Here is a 15,834-nt window from a genome sequence, read left to right on the forward strand (position 1 = left end):
AGGTCACTCCATTTATATTTTAAAACTGCCTTGCGTGAAGCAACCAAATCAGAAATACTGGGTAGAAATTCTGTGGTATCCACTGAATTAATACTTAATTTGGCTAGTTGGTCCACATGTTCATTATGTTTAATTCCACTGTGTGCTTTGGCCCATATAAATATCACATTTTTTTTATTTTCCTTAAAGTGTTTAACTAATTTTTTAATTAATATTATGTAGGGATTGGAGTATGAGGTTGGAACAAAAGGTTGGTTAATGGCTGTGAGAACTGACATGGAATCTGAAACAATAATAACGGAGGAATCTCTGTTAGAAACAAAAAGTAGGGCTTGATATATGGCAATTGCTTCCGCACTAAATATGGAAATATTTGCTTTTAATTTGAACATTTTTTCTACCTTCTCCATGGGAATGTAAAAGGCACATCCTGTACCGTCTTCTGATTTGGAGGCATCCGTGTAGATAGTACTGTAGTAATCCCAATTGGATAAGATGCTTGTTATAATGTTGTTATTTGCTCTTCCAGTGTTTACATAATTTGGTTTTATAAATTTAACGCTATATTGACTTAATACGCCGAAACATTTTCCTTAATCCAGGCTACAGCAACCAAAGTCAGAGTAGCCCAAAAGACGACTAAAATGCTCATACTTAAACTGAATATCAGAGACAGAGGAAACGAAGAAATAAGAAAGACAGGCGTCACAGATATCACAAAGCGTATAGCATGGCTAAAGTGGAATTTGGCAGGCCATGTGGACAGAACTAATGATGAGCGGTAGACCCAAAAATTACAGTGTGGAGATCACGAGCTGATAGAAAGAGCAGAGGTAGACCACCTACACGATAGACAAACGACGTCAAAAGAATCGCTGGGAATTGACTGCAGGAAGCTTAAGACCTACAGAACTGGAAGGAATTAGGGGAAGCCTATGTTTGGGAAGCCAACTTTGAATAACATAATATTTGGATAACATATTCCGGTCAAACCAAAAATAAATCAAAAACCATTGCTTAAACTGACATAAGTACTGGTAGATAAACCTACCAGTTATTGATACCTAACCAGTTATTGACACTTTAAAGATTTCCCTAAATATTAAGTAACCCGAGTAACCGAGTAACCCAAATTTACTTAAATTTAAATTTAATGTCAAGTGTGGCAAGGCTAGGTCCATTAGATAGCCAAACTACCATTCAATTTGAAAAAATTAAGGTTTGAAGCACTCGAAACGGAGATGCTCAAACCAAGACGTTCACTTTAATCAGTGATATATTCACTGCACTACCGAAGTTTATAAAAAACGAGAATATTCATTGAAGAAAGCAACTATATCATTTTTTACTTATATATTATCGTTTCTATGATTTTTGAAAAAAAAAAACAATTTTTTAAAAATTTTCAAATTAGATGATACTTTAATATAATTTTTTTCTTCTAAAATCTAAATCAACTATTTTCTTAAAATTTAATGTTGAATACACTGATCCAAATATTCGGAAAAAAAATGTTTCCTTTTACCAATGATGTCTCACTTTGTATTGTATCTAGAATATATTGTAAAAATTAATCTGATTCTTTTTTTATAAGCTTCATTTTTGTTTTAAATATTTTTTCGATCGAAGGTATATGTTTTGAGTTATTCATGAAAACCTTTAAAAGACGTGACTTTTCCAATAAAAATTCGCTTTTTTAACCATAAACACCACAAAGAGTATTGATTTTCTAAAAAAATCTATAAACAAAAGTTGCTTAGAATTTAATTCTCTGTGATTATTTTAAGCAAAAGAATTTACACCCACGAGAAGTGGTGGCAACCAGAGGTGGCAACCACCCCTGGGGCGGAAGCACATATCGGCGTCATATAACTTTTGTTAAGACACGGAACGGACATAACAAACTGCAGAAGTTATAGAGGCGCAAACATAGACTCAGACCATTGTTTTGACGGAAGAAGACCAGAGAGATATAGACTCCTACTGGAACAGGATAAAGGAAGATATTGAGTGAGCAGCACAAGATGAAATAGGAACAGAAACGTGTACCCGAAAAAATTACTGGTTTGACGATGAATGCAAAGACGCAACACAGAAAAAAAAATGAAGCCTATGCAAAAATGCTTACCCGCCGAACTAGAACAAGTATAGAGAATGACCAGACAAAGAGAAGAGAAGAAATAAAAAAGAAAAAAAAAACAGAATGAAGAAACGAAACCACTTAAAAAGGAACTTCAATATATAGAAAACCTCAACAGAGAGAAGGAATTCAGAACATTCTATAAGAAAGTTAACATCAACAGAAAAGAATTCAAGGCAAACAAGAATCAATATAGAAGTTTGAATGGCGATCTATTTACAACAAGAACAGACGTTCTAAACCGATAGACGGAATATTTTAACCAGATACTTAAACGCTGTAAACAAACTAGCCAGAAACAAATCACCTAGAATAGATAATCTCCCAGCGGAATTATATAAAGAAGGTGGCCACAATATCATAAGAGAGTTACAGCAGCTTATAAAATAAATATGGATACAGAAGTCCCTTCCCAGTGATTGGAATATTAAAATACTTTACACCATAGACAAAAAGGGAGATATCTTTGAATGCTCTAACCATCGAGGAATTACGCTCCTAAATGCAGCGTATAAAATATTCTCCAACATACTATGCCCTCGTATGGCACCATATGCAGAGCGAATAATAGGACAATACCAGGCTGGTTTCAGAGGTGGTAAGTCAACAATTCATCAGATTTCAACCCTGAGACATATTCTAGAAAAAACACTGGAATACGGTGTAGATACGCACCACATATTTATAGACTACAAGGCAGCCTACAACTCTGTAAATAGAAGAGAATTGTTTAGAGCAATGATAGACCTAGGAGTACCAAATCAGTTCGTAAGTCTAACCAAACTAACCGTTGAAAAAATTGAATGCAGAGTACGAATCCAGGGGGAACCTTTTAAAACAAATAACGGGCTACGTCAGGGAGACCCACTCTCCTGTATATTATTCAATCTAGTTTTGGAAAAAGTAATACGTACGTCACAAATCACAACTACAGGTTCAATATATAACAAATGTGTGCAAATCCTAGCATATGCTGATGATATCAATATTGTTGGGAGAATGGAAAACGCAGCACGAGAGGCGTATGTAGCACTAAAGGAAACGGCTACAAAAATGGGTTTAATAATTAACACCAATAAAACGAAATACATGAAAATAGGATGCAAACACAAATACTACGGCCACTTGTTATAGAAAACGACGTCATCGAAGCAGTTAACGAATTTGTATACCTGGGAACGCTCGTCAATACTGAAAATGACACTACCGCAGAGATAAACCGCAGAATTTGCACGGCTAATAGATGCTATTTTGGGCTTAATCTCCTTTTAAAATCTACAGTTATATCAAGAAATACAAAAGTAAAACTCTACATAACAATAATACGTCCAGTCCTAACATATAGTTCAGAAACCTGGACTTTAACAAAAAGCAATAAAAACATGTTAGGATGTTTCGAAAGAAAAATACTAAGGCGAATCTATGGAGCGGTAAACGAAAATGGTGTCTGGAGAAGACGATAAAACTTCGAACTCTATAGAAAATACCAGGAGCCAGATATCGTAAAACACATTAAGATAGGACGTCTGAGGAGGGTAGGCAATGTAATGCGGATGGAGCAAACCAACCCAGCTAGAAAAACGCTTCTTGATAGACCTATTGGTCAAAGAACAAGATTCCTAGATGACATAGATCAAGATATGAGAAATATGGAAATACGTGCTTGGCGGAGGAAGGCGATGGATAGGGACGACTGGAAAAAAATTCTTGGGGAGGCTAGGACCCACACAGGTTTGTAAAGCCAAAACGATGATGATGATAACACTTTTATTATTTGAGCACTTGCTCATTAACTTGCCAAGTTTCAAGTAAATCGGTAAGTCTGGCAAAATTGAGAAGATAAAAAAATGGCCAGTGTGACTGGAGTATAGAACGGATGGGATACGAAGCAATATTATAAGACATGAATTAAAAATAGAGTCGATGGCTGAGTATGTTGTAAAAAGGCAGTTAATCTGGTGGGGACGTCTACAGCGACTAAATATAAAAATGTAATACCGGCGAAAAAGGTTTGGAAACTAAATTACCAGGAAAAAAAGATGGGAGAAAGATCTAGGGAGACTTAAAACAATGTACTAGCAAAACAACTTATGAAAAATAGAGTTACATGGAGAGAAGCGAAGGTGATCGCACAAGATAGGAAGATTAGTGCACAATTAAAATGACATCTCATCTCGACACCCTATGGTGGGTAGAAAGAAATTAGATATAAATATATATATATATATATATATATATATATATATATATATATTATACATATGTGTGCAGATTGCTATACTTATTGGAGTTAAATAACAAAAAAATTAACATTGTCTTTACAGATAACCTCGTCGAGTAAACTAAGATTACTTGTAATAAAGCCTAGTTAATTGTGTTCGTGCTTATAATATATCCGTTAGATTTATATGACAGGTTAAACATAATAGGTGATAAACCAAAATACCTTATAGTCGTGTGAATACTTTAAATAATGTACAATAAAATTAGGGAAATGCTTAAAAATAAATATATAGTTTTTTTATTACATCAAAACTGTTACGAAATTTCTGAGTCGTAGCGTAAAAAATTTAAAATGTCATTAACGCAAAGTTAATAATTCCTTTTCCTTAATTCCCGATTAGATGCTTTTTATCTATTAATTAATCGTAATCAATCTAGTTTGAAATATGTTTAGATAGGTATTTATATTTTTTTTAAATTTTATTATAATAAACTAGAGTAATAAAATTGCAACAATTGAATAGAAAAATATTAATATTTTAATTTCTAATTTTCTATTCGGTTATAAACTTCATCAACACACTTCGGCTTACTCAAAACTTTTTCGGAACTGTTGGATTTCCGAAGATTCTTAAATTAATCCAGGTATTCAAGCCACCTTTTTCTTTTACAGAAAAACCAAACAGCTGTAAATAATCCTTCGAATGGCAACACAAACATACACAGAAAAATATTTCAAATATGTCAGCACATGACACAAACACACGCACACTTTGACCACATTTTTTTCGAGTTCACTTGTTTTTATCGGGCACGATGGTGATGAGCGCGACCGTCAACTGTTTTGAAAGGCCTTTAGGAACTCCACGTTCGCGGCATACTATGATGCACTGGTTCTCTCGATTCCGGGAGCTAACTGCGAACGAAAGCGAACGAGGCACGGCGAGAATTTGCGATTAAAACAACAAAAAACCGCGGTAGGCTCTGATGTTGCTATTGTTTTGTTATCTACATATGTTAATGTTGTTGAGTATTGAAATTAGAACGAGGTGCATAATTAGTTATAGTTACTAACTTACACCGCGCGAGGTAATTGTGGTCTACCAATTTTTTTGGCCCGAGTTGTCGAGGTCGTACGATTATTATTACAACGACAGTGGCGGAGAATTGATATTAATGTGTATATCTCTTATAAAAAACTATCTAACTATCTATCTAACTAACAAACTGAATGAAGTTACTTAGAACTAGGTATGTAAAAGAAAGTGCTGGCGACAGAATTTAGTAGGTAAAGGAATTTACCCATTTGGGAGTCAAAATATCTGTCGATGAAAAAATTATAGATCATTAACAATGATAATAAAGTTCTAGTATCATATGAATATAACCACTAAGTATAAAGAAAAGCACGAACATATTTACCAATGGGGTAGAGCACCAGCCACGAAGGAATAGAAATTCAATATGATAACGTAAACATAACAATATTTATAAAATCTGGAACAGTATTGGGGTTAGGTGACATAGAACACATAGAAAATGATAGAATAAAAAACTAAAAAATCTAAAAAGTACCTATGAAGATGGAAGAATTATGCACAGTCTTCGATATTTTCTTTAAACGCAGTGGTTTCAAAAAATTGCTTTGCTCAAACCCTTATCGTGAATTTATTTACTGTGAAATTCTTCTGCAACATGCGCTACGGATTTTGTTTATTTGGCTTCGATTAAAACAATGTCAAGCTCAGTATATATTTTTGATACATTATGTATTCACAATACCGGGTTTTTTATTTTTATAGTAAAGACACTTTGGGAGATTTAAGTGTCACAATTCGCTTATGAATTTAAATTCAAAAATCACGTCAAAAAACACCAACTGGGTAAATTTTATATCCTACATAAAAGAAACCACTAATCTTAATCTGAGGATCAAATCTCCATATGACATAGATACAGCAGCTCAATACTTCACCACACTTGTGCAAAAAGCGGCATGGCAATCTACATCCCAAACTGAACGTAAACCAACACATACCACAAATGTTCCCCTGCACATTCGCTAACTCATAGCTAAAAGACGCCGTGCGAGTAGAACCTGCAAAGATCTAGAAACAACATAGATCAACATATACTCATTAAACTACGTAGGCAACTTGGAGTAGCCATCAAAGCAGCAAACAACAACTATTCGATCATTACATTACAAACCTTACACTGAACATCTTACAAACGTATTTCAAACGGAGCCAGCAGATTAAAAGTTTAGCTCCTAGAGAAGTCAACAAAGAAAAAAATAAATTAATCTTAATCTGCGGATCAAATATCAATAGACATAAATACAGCAGCTCAATACCTCACCACTTGTGCAAAAAGCGGCATGGCACTTTAAACCACGAACTGAATGCAAACCAACACATACCCCAAATGTTCCCCTGCACATTCGCTAACTTATGCTGAAAAACGTCGTGCCAGTAGAACCTAGCAAAGATCTAGAAACAACATAGATCAACATTATATTCAATAGACTATGTAGGCAACATGGAGTAGCTATCAAAGCCGCAAACAACAAAACCTTTAAACTTTACATTACAAACCTTACAGCAAATGACAAGACGTTATGGAAGATGACAAAGAAACTTAAGAAACCATACACAACTATTCCTCTCATCCGTACACCAAATGGTGAATGGGCCTGTTCAAACAAAGAACGGAGCCAGTAGACCCTGATGAAAAAGTGGAAGAACTAATTAGCGAGCATGTCAAATGTCCCTCCAGATCAAAAGTTTAACTCCTATAGAAGCCAAGAAAGAAACAAACAAACTCTACTCACGAAAGGCCCCAAGTTATGATTTATTCTCGGCACAAGCACTAAAACAACTTCCTCGCAAAACCATTACTGCGCTTTACTGTTATATTTAACCGCATGTTAAGTTTATCATGGTTTCTAAAAATATGAAAATTCGCTGAAATCATTAAGATTCTCAAGCCAGGAAAAGAGCCCAATGAAGTAACATCTTATCGATCCATCAGCCTAGTCCCAACCGTAAGCAAAGTTTTAAAAATATTGCTGTTACAAAGGATATACGCAGATCATGAATTCCTAACATTACTACCAAAACATCAGTTTGATTTTCGGAAAAATCACTCCACTACCCATCAATTTACTTGAATGATAAATGATATATCAAGAAGTCTCGAAGAAAAGAAATACCTACTGCAACGCTATAAACCGACTTAAAATTCCGACAAATGTATTAGCCCCTTAGACTTAAAAAAGTTAACAATCTTAAAACTTACTGGTACTCCTTTTATCGAACCAGAACAATTCAGCAGTATCCCAAAAAGCCGTATCGAAAAAATTATCTAAAACCGGAAAAATAGCTTGTAGTTCAGAAAAATGTATGTACATTTTGATTGTTGGGACGACGCTATAGAGTGGCTTTCGTTTTGGTCGTTCTTGTATAGACAATGTGTTCTTTTTAAAACAACTAATAGAAAAGAGCTTGGAACGCAATATGGAGACATACATCGTATTTATTGATTTTAAAAAAGCGTGTGATAGTGTCTCATTAACCAAGCTGTGAAAGGTGCTAGAAGACAACAAAATTCCACCAATTTACGTTAACCCCTTTGACGAAGTTGTACGACAATTTAAAGAGTTTAATAAAAATTGAAGAAAAGAAACAAAAAATATTAAGGTGACTAAAGAACTTCGCTGAGGCTACTGTATTGCATCTACGCTCTTTAAGATTTATTTGAAGGAGGTTTTGGATGTTTGGAATAGAAAATGTGAACCTATAGTTGTTAAAATTAAAGATTATAATATATATGGCTGTAAAGTCTAAGATATTTAAGAGAGTCATGTATATTCAGTTCATCGGGTTGCTATTGTTCAGAGGTGTAAAATTCTAGAAATATTGGATCTACCTGTTTAAAAAAATGATTCTTTGTTTATGTAATTTCACTCCTCTAATAATAGCACCACGCTAGACTATACAGCTTGCATTTTGCGGATAACGAAGTAATATTCGCAGAAGATCAACATCATATCCACTACATGTTGCAAAAATAGATAAAGAATCTTCTTCTTCAGTGCTTTATCCGATCCGGATGTTGGCGATCATCAAGGCTATTATGGTTTTGTTGACTGCTCTGCGAAACAGCTCCACGGAGGTCATTCTAAACCATTCTCGGAGGTTTTTTCACCACGAGATACGACGGCGTCCCGGTCGAGAGATAAAAAAAAGTGGTGTTTATCAATTAATCCATCTAAAACAGAGTATATAGTAGAGAGCAGTGAAGGAAGTCACTTCGAGGCACACAATACAAAAATATAGCTACCAGAATTGGTCAAGTTAATTCAGCAATACGTTAACTAAATAGTATACTCTGGAATAAGCACATCACTTGAAAAACAAAAATTAGGATAGACAAAAGTATCATAAAAAGTAGTCCTACATATAACGGGTGTTTTTTTTAGAGGTATAGTAATAGAAGTTGGCAACACGTTTTTAAGAGGCGGCCATTTTGACAGCTGTCAGGTGATTATTATTTACTTTAGTTTGACATTTCAATATGAATAGACTCACGCCTAAACAACGCTTTCAAATTGTGCAAATTTATTTTGAAAATCATAGTTCTGTTCGGAATACGTATCGCGCACTACGTCCATTTTATGGTATACATAATCGCCCATCAGAGCAATTAATTCGATCAACTGTGGAACGTTTTCGCACCACGTTCACTCTTAATGATAATACGCATCCACAGAGACGTCGTACAGTGCGTACAGAAGATGTTGTTGCTGCTGTTGAGCGTAGTATAGAGGAAGACCCGAATCAGTCTATACGCCATCGTGCACAGCAGTTGGATATGTGTCCATCCACTTTATGGAAGATTTTGCGAAAAGATCTTCGTTTGGCGTGCTTACAAAATTCAACTAGTGCAGGAATTGAAGCCACACGATCACCTTGTAAGGCGTAAATTCGGTGAATGGACCCAAAACGAAATTGCCGTTGATCCCGACTTTCATAAGCGAATTTTGTTTAGCGACGAAGCTCACTTTTGGTTAAATGGCTACGTCAACAAACAAAACTGCCGTATTTGGAGTGAAGATAATCCTCAAGTGTATGTTGAGAAACCACTATATCCAGAAAAATTGACTGTTTGGTGTGCTTTGTGGGCTGGTGGAATCATTGGTCCGTACTTCTTCAAAAACAATGCTGGCCAGAACTTTACAGTCAATGGTGACCGCTATAGAGCCATGATTACTGACTTTTTTATTCCTGAATTGAACAACCATAATGTGTAGGAGCTGTGGTTTCAGCAAGACGGCGCAACATGTCACACAGCTCGTGCCACAATGGATTTATTGAGGGAAACGTTTGGTAACCGCATAATCTCGCGTTTAGGACCCGTGAATTGGCATCCAAGGTCGTGCGATTTAACACCGTTAGACTATTTTTTGTGGGGATATGTGAAGTCGCTAGTCTATGCCAATAAGCCTGAAACGATTGACGAACTGGAGGACAACATTCGCCGCGTTATTGCCGGTATACGGCCACAAATAGTGGAAAAAGTCGTCGAAAATTGCACCTCCAGATTAGACTACGTCAGAGCCAGCCTTGGTGGTCATATGCCAGAAATCATATTTAAAATATAATGTCAAAAAATTATCTTTCGAATAAAGTTAATATCCTGTTCATATAAAAAATAATCTTTGTTTTATTCCACTTTAAAGTTCTATACCTCTAAAAAAAACACCCGTTAGTTTAGAGCTTTGGGTAACAAATAAAAAAGATGCATCCAAAATAAAAGCAATGGAAATTAATTTTATTGGCGTAGATGTTGCAAAATTACTAGAAGAGATAGAGTAAAGAATACTGAAATCAGAATATATATATATACATATATATATATATATATATATATATATATATATATATATATATATATATATATATATATATATATATATATATATATATAACGAGTCACGAAGTGTTAGATTACGACAAAAGTGAAAGAATGCTAAAATTATTCTGTATATAAAAATAGTTCACGAATACCTAAAATGATGATGTAATAATGTTAACGATATCTTAAAAAGTATAAAATTAGGAAACGTGAAGAAAAGTGCATAGAATAAAGCAGGATGGAAAAACTACGTTATTGCGAGACCTTGGGTGGATAAGAAATCCACAGAAGGTATCGCGCTATAGCGGATAATTAATTATTTATAGAAGTCATCGTTGCTTTTGTAAAAATAAAATAATGTGGTTGGTTAATGAATTTCCAATAAATACACTTTATCGCTTATATAATAGTATAAATTTTCCCAAGCTTAGACTAATAAATAATTCCACAAATATCATTGAATAAATCTTTTTTATATTCTATGCTTTACACAGATCTGGATTAGTGTAAAGATTGCCGTTAATCAATATTTTAATATCAGGGAATAACTAACCAGTAGAAAAATTGTGTTGTGAAAAATATAACAAATTAAACGATTCCTATCATTAATAAATAAAACAAAACATTTACTCACCCCTAATGTCGAATAATGTAAAACAGTACTCACCTGAAAAAAAAAAGTATATTTTTAGATTATGATTACCAGTCACTGAATATTTTCAGTTTAATAAATGACAGCGCGTTAGAATCTGGAGTGCTTACCACTGATTTTGGTGTTATTTAAATGTTCAATTCATTCTCGTGCCCTCAATTCATATTTTTCAAAAATAGTTCTTATGATGCCTAACTATTATCTTAATGTTCGATTTCTTAAAGTAGGTATATATTTATAAACTAGTAATGAGCAGTAACATCTCGAAGCTATTGGAATATAATTGAACCATCATCATTTCGAAAATGGCATGTCTAGACATTAATGTTTTTTTTTCATAATAAATGCAATTAACAAAAACCATATAAGTCTTTTATTTAAAAATTTTGAATAAAATCCTTTGTATAAAAAGGTATATAAAAAACCCAGTTGGGCTATGTTAAATTGGCAAAACGTTTTCGGAATAAGTATTCCATCATCAGTACCCTAAAAGTATTTAACCACTTAATTAAAAAGAATTGAAATAATTTAAGTTTTGACTAAGGTTAGTGTAAAATGTGGTTAATACTTACAAGTTAATACATGGATGTAGCCACTAAATATGGGGTTACAAACCCTTTAAAAATTGCTAATTGAAATTTAGTTTACATAATGTCTGTTTTACAATTTAGATGGTAAAGTTACCGTTGGATTGGTAACATGGTGACATATGACTCTGCAATAAGTTGCAAGTCCTGAGACGGTATGTCTACGAGGACTTCAATAAAGCAACTGATTAAAATGACAATCTTGGCAGGTTATGACGGAAGTTGTGACAGAGCAGTCAGTGTAACTATATATGTCTATTTAAGACAAAAGCCAACGTTATTTAAAAATTGTGAAAAATTGAAATAAAATAAAATTATAACAGTATCAACCATCAATGTTATTGTTGTAAATTATGTATGTAAGATAAAGTTATGGTGAGAAAATTATGTGATTAAAGTTAGGCAACCAACTATACAGTGTCAAGTGGTGTGATGAAAAGATTCTAATATAAGGCCCTTTATGTTTTAATAACATCTGGTACCTGGAAAATGGAAACTAGACACAGGTGGACAGTTGGGTTCTTGAAAAGTATAGGAATTAATATGTTTGATATGTGAGAATATTATTCAATGAATGAAATAAAACTATTGTAGTATAAGACAGATGTAAAAATTGACTTATAACTCAATTATATTAGGCCCTGTATGTCAAAAAACAACATTTGGTACCTGGAAAATGTAGAATTTCTTGAGTTGCAAGTTCATAAATGTAATATCTGATTGGGTGTTAACAAACTGAGTGATGTAGTTATATTTTGGGTGTTGACAGGTATCTGAAATGGACAAAAATTGATGGTTGGAAGTGGTTTTATAATGTGCTGGTCATAAAGTACTCAACTTATAACTTGAGAAAAGGCCCTATCTGTTATAAAGCAACACTAGGTACATAAGGAAAATAAAAGATTAAGTTATAAGTTGGTAGGTTGAATGAACTATTGGTCTATATTGAATATATTAGTAAACTGAAATTGTTGTTGGTGGCTCTGTTGAGTTTGAGTAAAGAGGATAAAAATTAAGGTGTTTTTTGAGAGAATTGTGATAAACGGATAGACTACGGAAGACTGGGGTCCCCAGAGAACCGAAGCCAAACCCTGAGGGAATTGTGTAGAGAAGTAAAATAAGAATTTAATAGTCGGGAAGGGGTGGGGGATGACGGGTGATCTGATCTGAATTTGGAAATGACGAAATAGAGGAAGGTAAAGTATTGATTATAGTGGTTAAGAAATGAAATTTGGTTTGAAAAGTAAAGAGTGTGATAAATGGAGAGTAAAGTGTATTGGAAGAAAAGTTATTAGAATTAACTAAGGAGGATGGTAGACTAATAATGAATATGGATTTTTAATTATAGAAGTAAATTGGGAATGTGGGTTAGGAGAATAGTTGGCGATGGAGAGGGAGAAAATCTCGATTGAATGAAACATGGCGATTAACGCAATTTGGGCTTTTTTGTTTTTCTTTAAGAATTTCAAGATCTTCATATAAATCTAATTTGAGGAAATTTTTTTGGGAGATATTGTGGATAAGTGAAACGTCTTCTGGGATATTGAGGGTGTGGTTGTGTTCTTTGAGATGTTGGGAGAAAGTGGAAGTGTTTTCTCTTTTTATGTGCTCTAGAGAGCGTGAAGAAAGAGATCTGCATGTTCTACCTATGTAGGTGGCATTGCAATCTGAACATTTAAGTCTATATACTCCACTCCGGTTCATATAATTGATAGGATCTTTGGAATTAGAAATATGTTGTCCCAGATTGTTGGGTACTTTGAAAGAAACATGGATGTTTTCAACCGAACGTTGGATGAGATTTCGAATATCTCCAGAAAGACTTTCATGATAGAAAGGGAGTGAAACATAGTTGGGTTTGGTGGTAAGGTCTCTGGGGAACGCAGTCTCCCGCAGGGTCTTAAGGCGTTTTTTGTGGATGAATTTGTTAATGATGTTGTGATCATATCCGTTGTTGACTGCTATTTGTCTGAGTATATTTAGTTCTTTTTTGTAGTTTAAATCTGACATTGGAATGCTTTCTAGACGATGGATGTAACTATGAAAAGCTGCATGTTTATGTGACATGGGATGGTTGGATGAAAATGGAATTACGTGGTCAGTCTGTGTAGGTTTCCTATAGATACTGAAGTCGAAGTGGTCATTTAATCTGGTGATGGTTAGATCAAGAAAATTAATTGACTTGGAAGATTCTAGTTCCATGGTGAACTTGATATTGGGGTGAATTTGGTTGATTTTGGAAAGTAAAAGTTCAGCTGAATTGGAATTACCTGAAATGAAGACTAAACAGTCATCAACATAGCGAAACCAGTGTAATATTTCAGGGTTTTTCATGATCTGTGTGGATTCTAAATGATCCATGAAGACATCAGCTAATAGAGGGGAGAGACAGCTGCCCATGGCTAAGCCATCAGGTTGTCTATAGTAATTGTTGTTAAAAACGAAGAAATCTTGATCTAAACAAAGTTGTAATAGTTGGATAATGTAGGTAGTGGTAGATGAGGTAATGGAGTTGGCTCTTAGAAGTGAATGAACCAGATTAATTGTTTCTAGTTTGGGGACAGAGGTGAATAGATTGCTAACATCAAATGAAAGCATAGTGATGTTGGGGTGAAGATTGATGTGTTGTAAATTATTGACTAGATGACTAGTATTTTTGACTGAGAATCGAGGGGTGAAGTTCGTCATATTATTAATTAGATTCAATATAAATTTTGATAGGATGGAAACTGGAGTGTTTATGAAACTAACAACTGGACGAATGGGAATGCCCTCCTTGTGTATCTTAGGTAAACCATACAGTCTGGGTGTCAAAGGGTTACTTGGGATTTTATAATATGGTGCAAAATGTTCAGAGAAAAAGTCTGTGAAATGTTTAATGTTATCTTTTAATTTGTTTATAAACTTTTTAGAGGGGTCTGTTGCAAGTAAAGTGAAGTTATTATTATCAAGGAAAGTAGAAACTTTATTGTTATATGATGTTTGATCTAAAATCACTAGACAGTTACCTTTGTCAGCTTTGCTGATGATTAAATTATTGGATTTGATTTTCTTCTTGATGGAATGAAGAGTCTTGAGGTGTTCATTGCGTTTGTTTTGAGACAGTTGATGAAAATTGGGTGTTGAATGAAAATTGGGTGTTAAATGAAGATTTTGTGCGTTGGAAGAAAAGTTGGAAGATGAGGGTGTGTTGGTATTAAGTACTGTTGAAGAATTAGAAGGATAATTTTTGTTTTTAAATTTGTTGATGGTATTGAAGCAAGAGTTTCTGATAGAAGTTTTTTGATTTAACGGGACTGAGAGGTTTTGGATGATAATATCTAGCTCAATGGAGAGACTCTGAAGGTCTTTTTCGGAAACCTTACGGAGGATGGAGTATTTGAGACCTAGGTTTAGAAGACCATCTACCACTACCTACATTATCCAACTATTACAACTTTGTTTAGATCAAGATTTCTTCGTTTTTAACAACAATTACTATAGACAACCTGATGGCTTAGCCATGGGCAGCTGTCTCTCCCCTCTATTAGCTGATGTCTTCATGGATCATTTAGAATCCACACAGATCATGAAAAACCCTGAAATATTACACTGGTTTCGCTATGTTGATGACTGTTTAGTCTTCATTTCAGGTAATTCCAATTCAGCTGAACTTTTACTTTCCAAAATCAACCAAATTCACCCCAATATCAAGTTCACCATGGAACTAGAATCTTCCAAGTCAATTAATTTTCTTGATCTAACCATCACAAGATTAAATGACCACTTCGACTTCAGTATCTATAGGAAACCTACACAGACTGACCACGTAATTCCATTTTCATCCAACCATCCCATGTCACATAAACATGCAGCTTTTCATAGTTACATCCATCGTCTAGAAAGCATTCCAATGTCAGATTTAAACTACAAAAAAGAACTAAATATACTCAGACAAATAGCAGTCAACAACGGATATGATCACAACATCATTAACAAATTCATCCACAAAAAACGCCTTAAGACCCTGCGGGAGACTGCGTTCCCCAGAGACCTTACCACCAAACCCAACTATGTTTCACTCCCTTTCTATCAGAGTGTAGAGCCATATTGGAAGAAGTGGCAACTGAAGTTATCGGAAAGCAAAAACGTAGAAAACTAAGGTCAGACTGGTACGATGAGGAACGCGAACAAGCAACGCAAAGAAAAAATCAGGCATATAGAAGACTCCAAGGGCGAAGAACGAGACAAACAGAGGAAGAGTATAGGCAGCTGAGACGAGAAGAAAAACGAATACTTAAAAAAAAGAAGAAAGAGCATATAGAGAGCCAATT

The 15,834-nt window shown here is 34.4% G+C and overlaps 1 protein-coding gene across 3 annotated transcripts in view; it reads right to left on the reverse strand.

Moving 5' to 3' along the window:
* Positions 1-5,317, reverse strand: part of dnc (phosphodiesterase dunce) — a 760,818-nt gene extending 755,501 nt beyond the window's left edge. The window contains exon 1 of one of the 3 annotated variants that reach the window (XM_072526397.1): positions 4,957-5,317. The gene's annotated coding sequence lies outside the window, so the exon portion shown is untranslated. Of the gene's footprint in view, positions 1-4,946 lie in introns of all 3 variants that reach the window. The other 2 variants (XM_072526398.1, XM_072526399.1) reach the window with 2 other exon arrangements.
* Between the last annotated feature and the right edge of the window lie 10,517 nt (positions 5,318-15,834).

The sequence above is a fragment of the Diabrotica undecimpunctata genome, chromosome 3, assembly GCF_040954645.1.
Source record: "Diabrotica undecimpunctata isolate CICGRU chromosome 3, icDiaUnde3, whole genome shotgun sequence".
NCBI classification, from domain to species: Eukaryota; Metazoa; Arthropoda; class Insecta; order Coleoptera; family Chrysomelidae; genus Diabrotica; species Diabrotica undecimpunctata.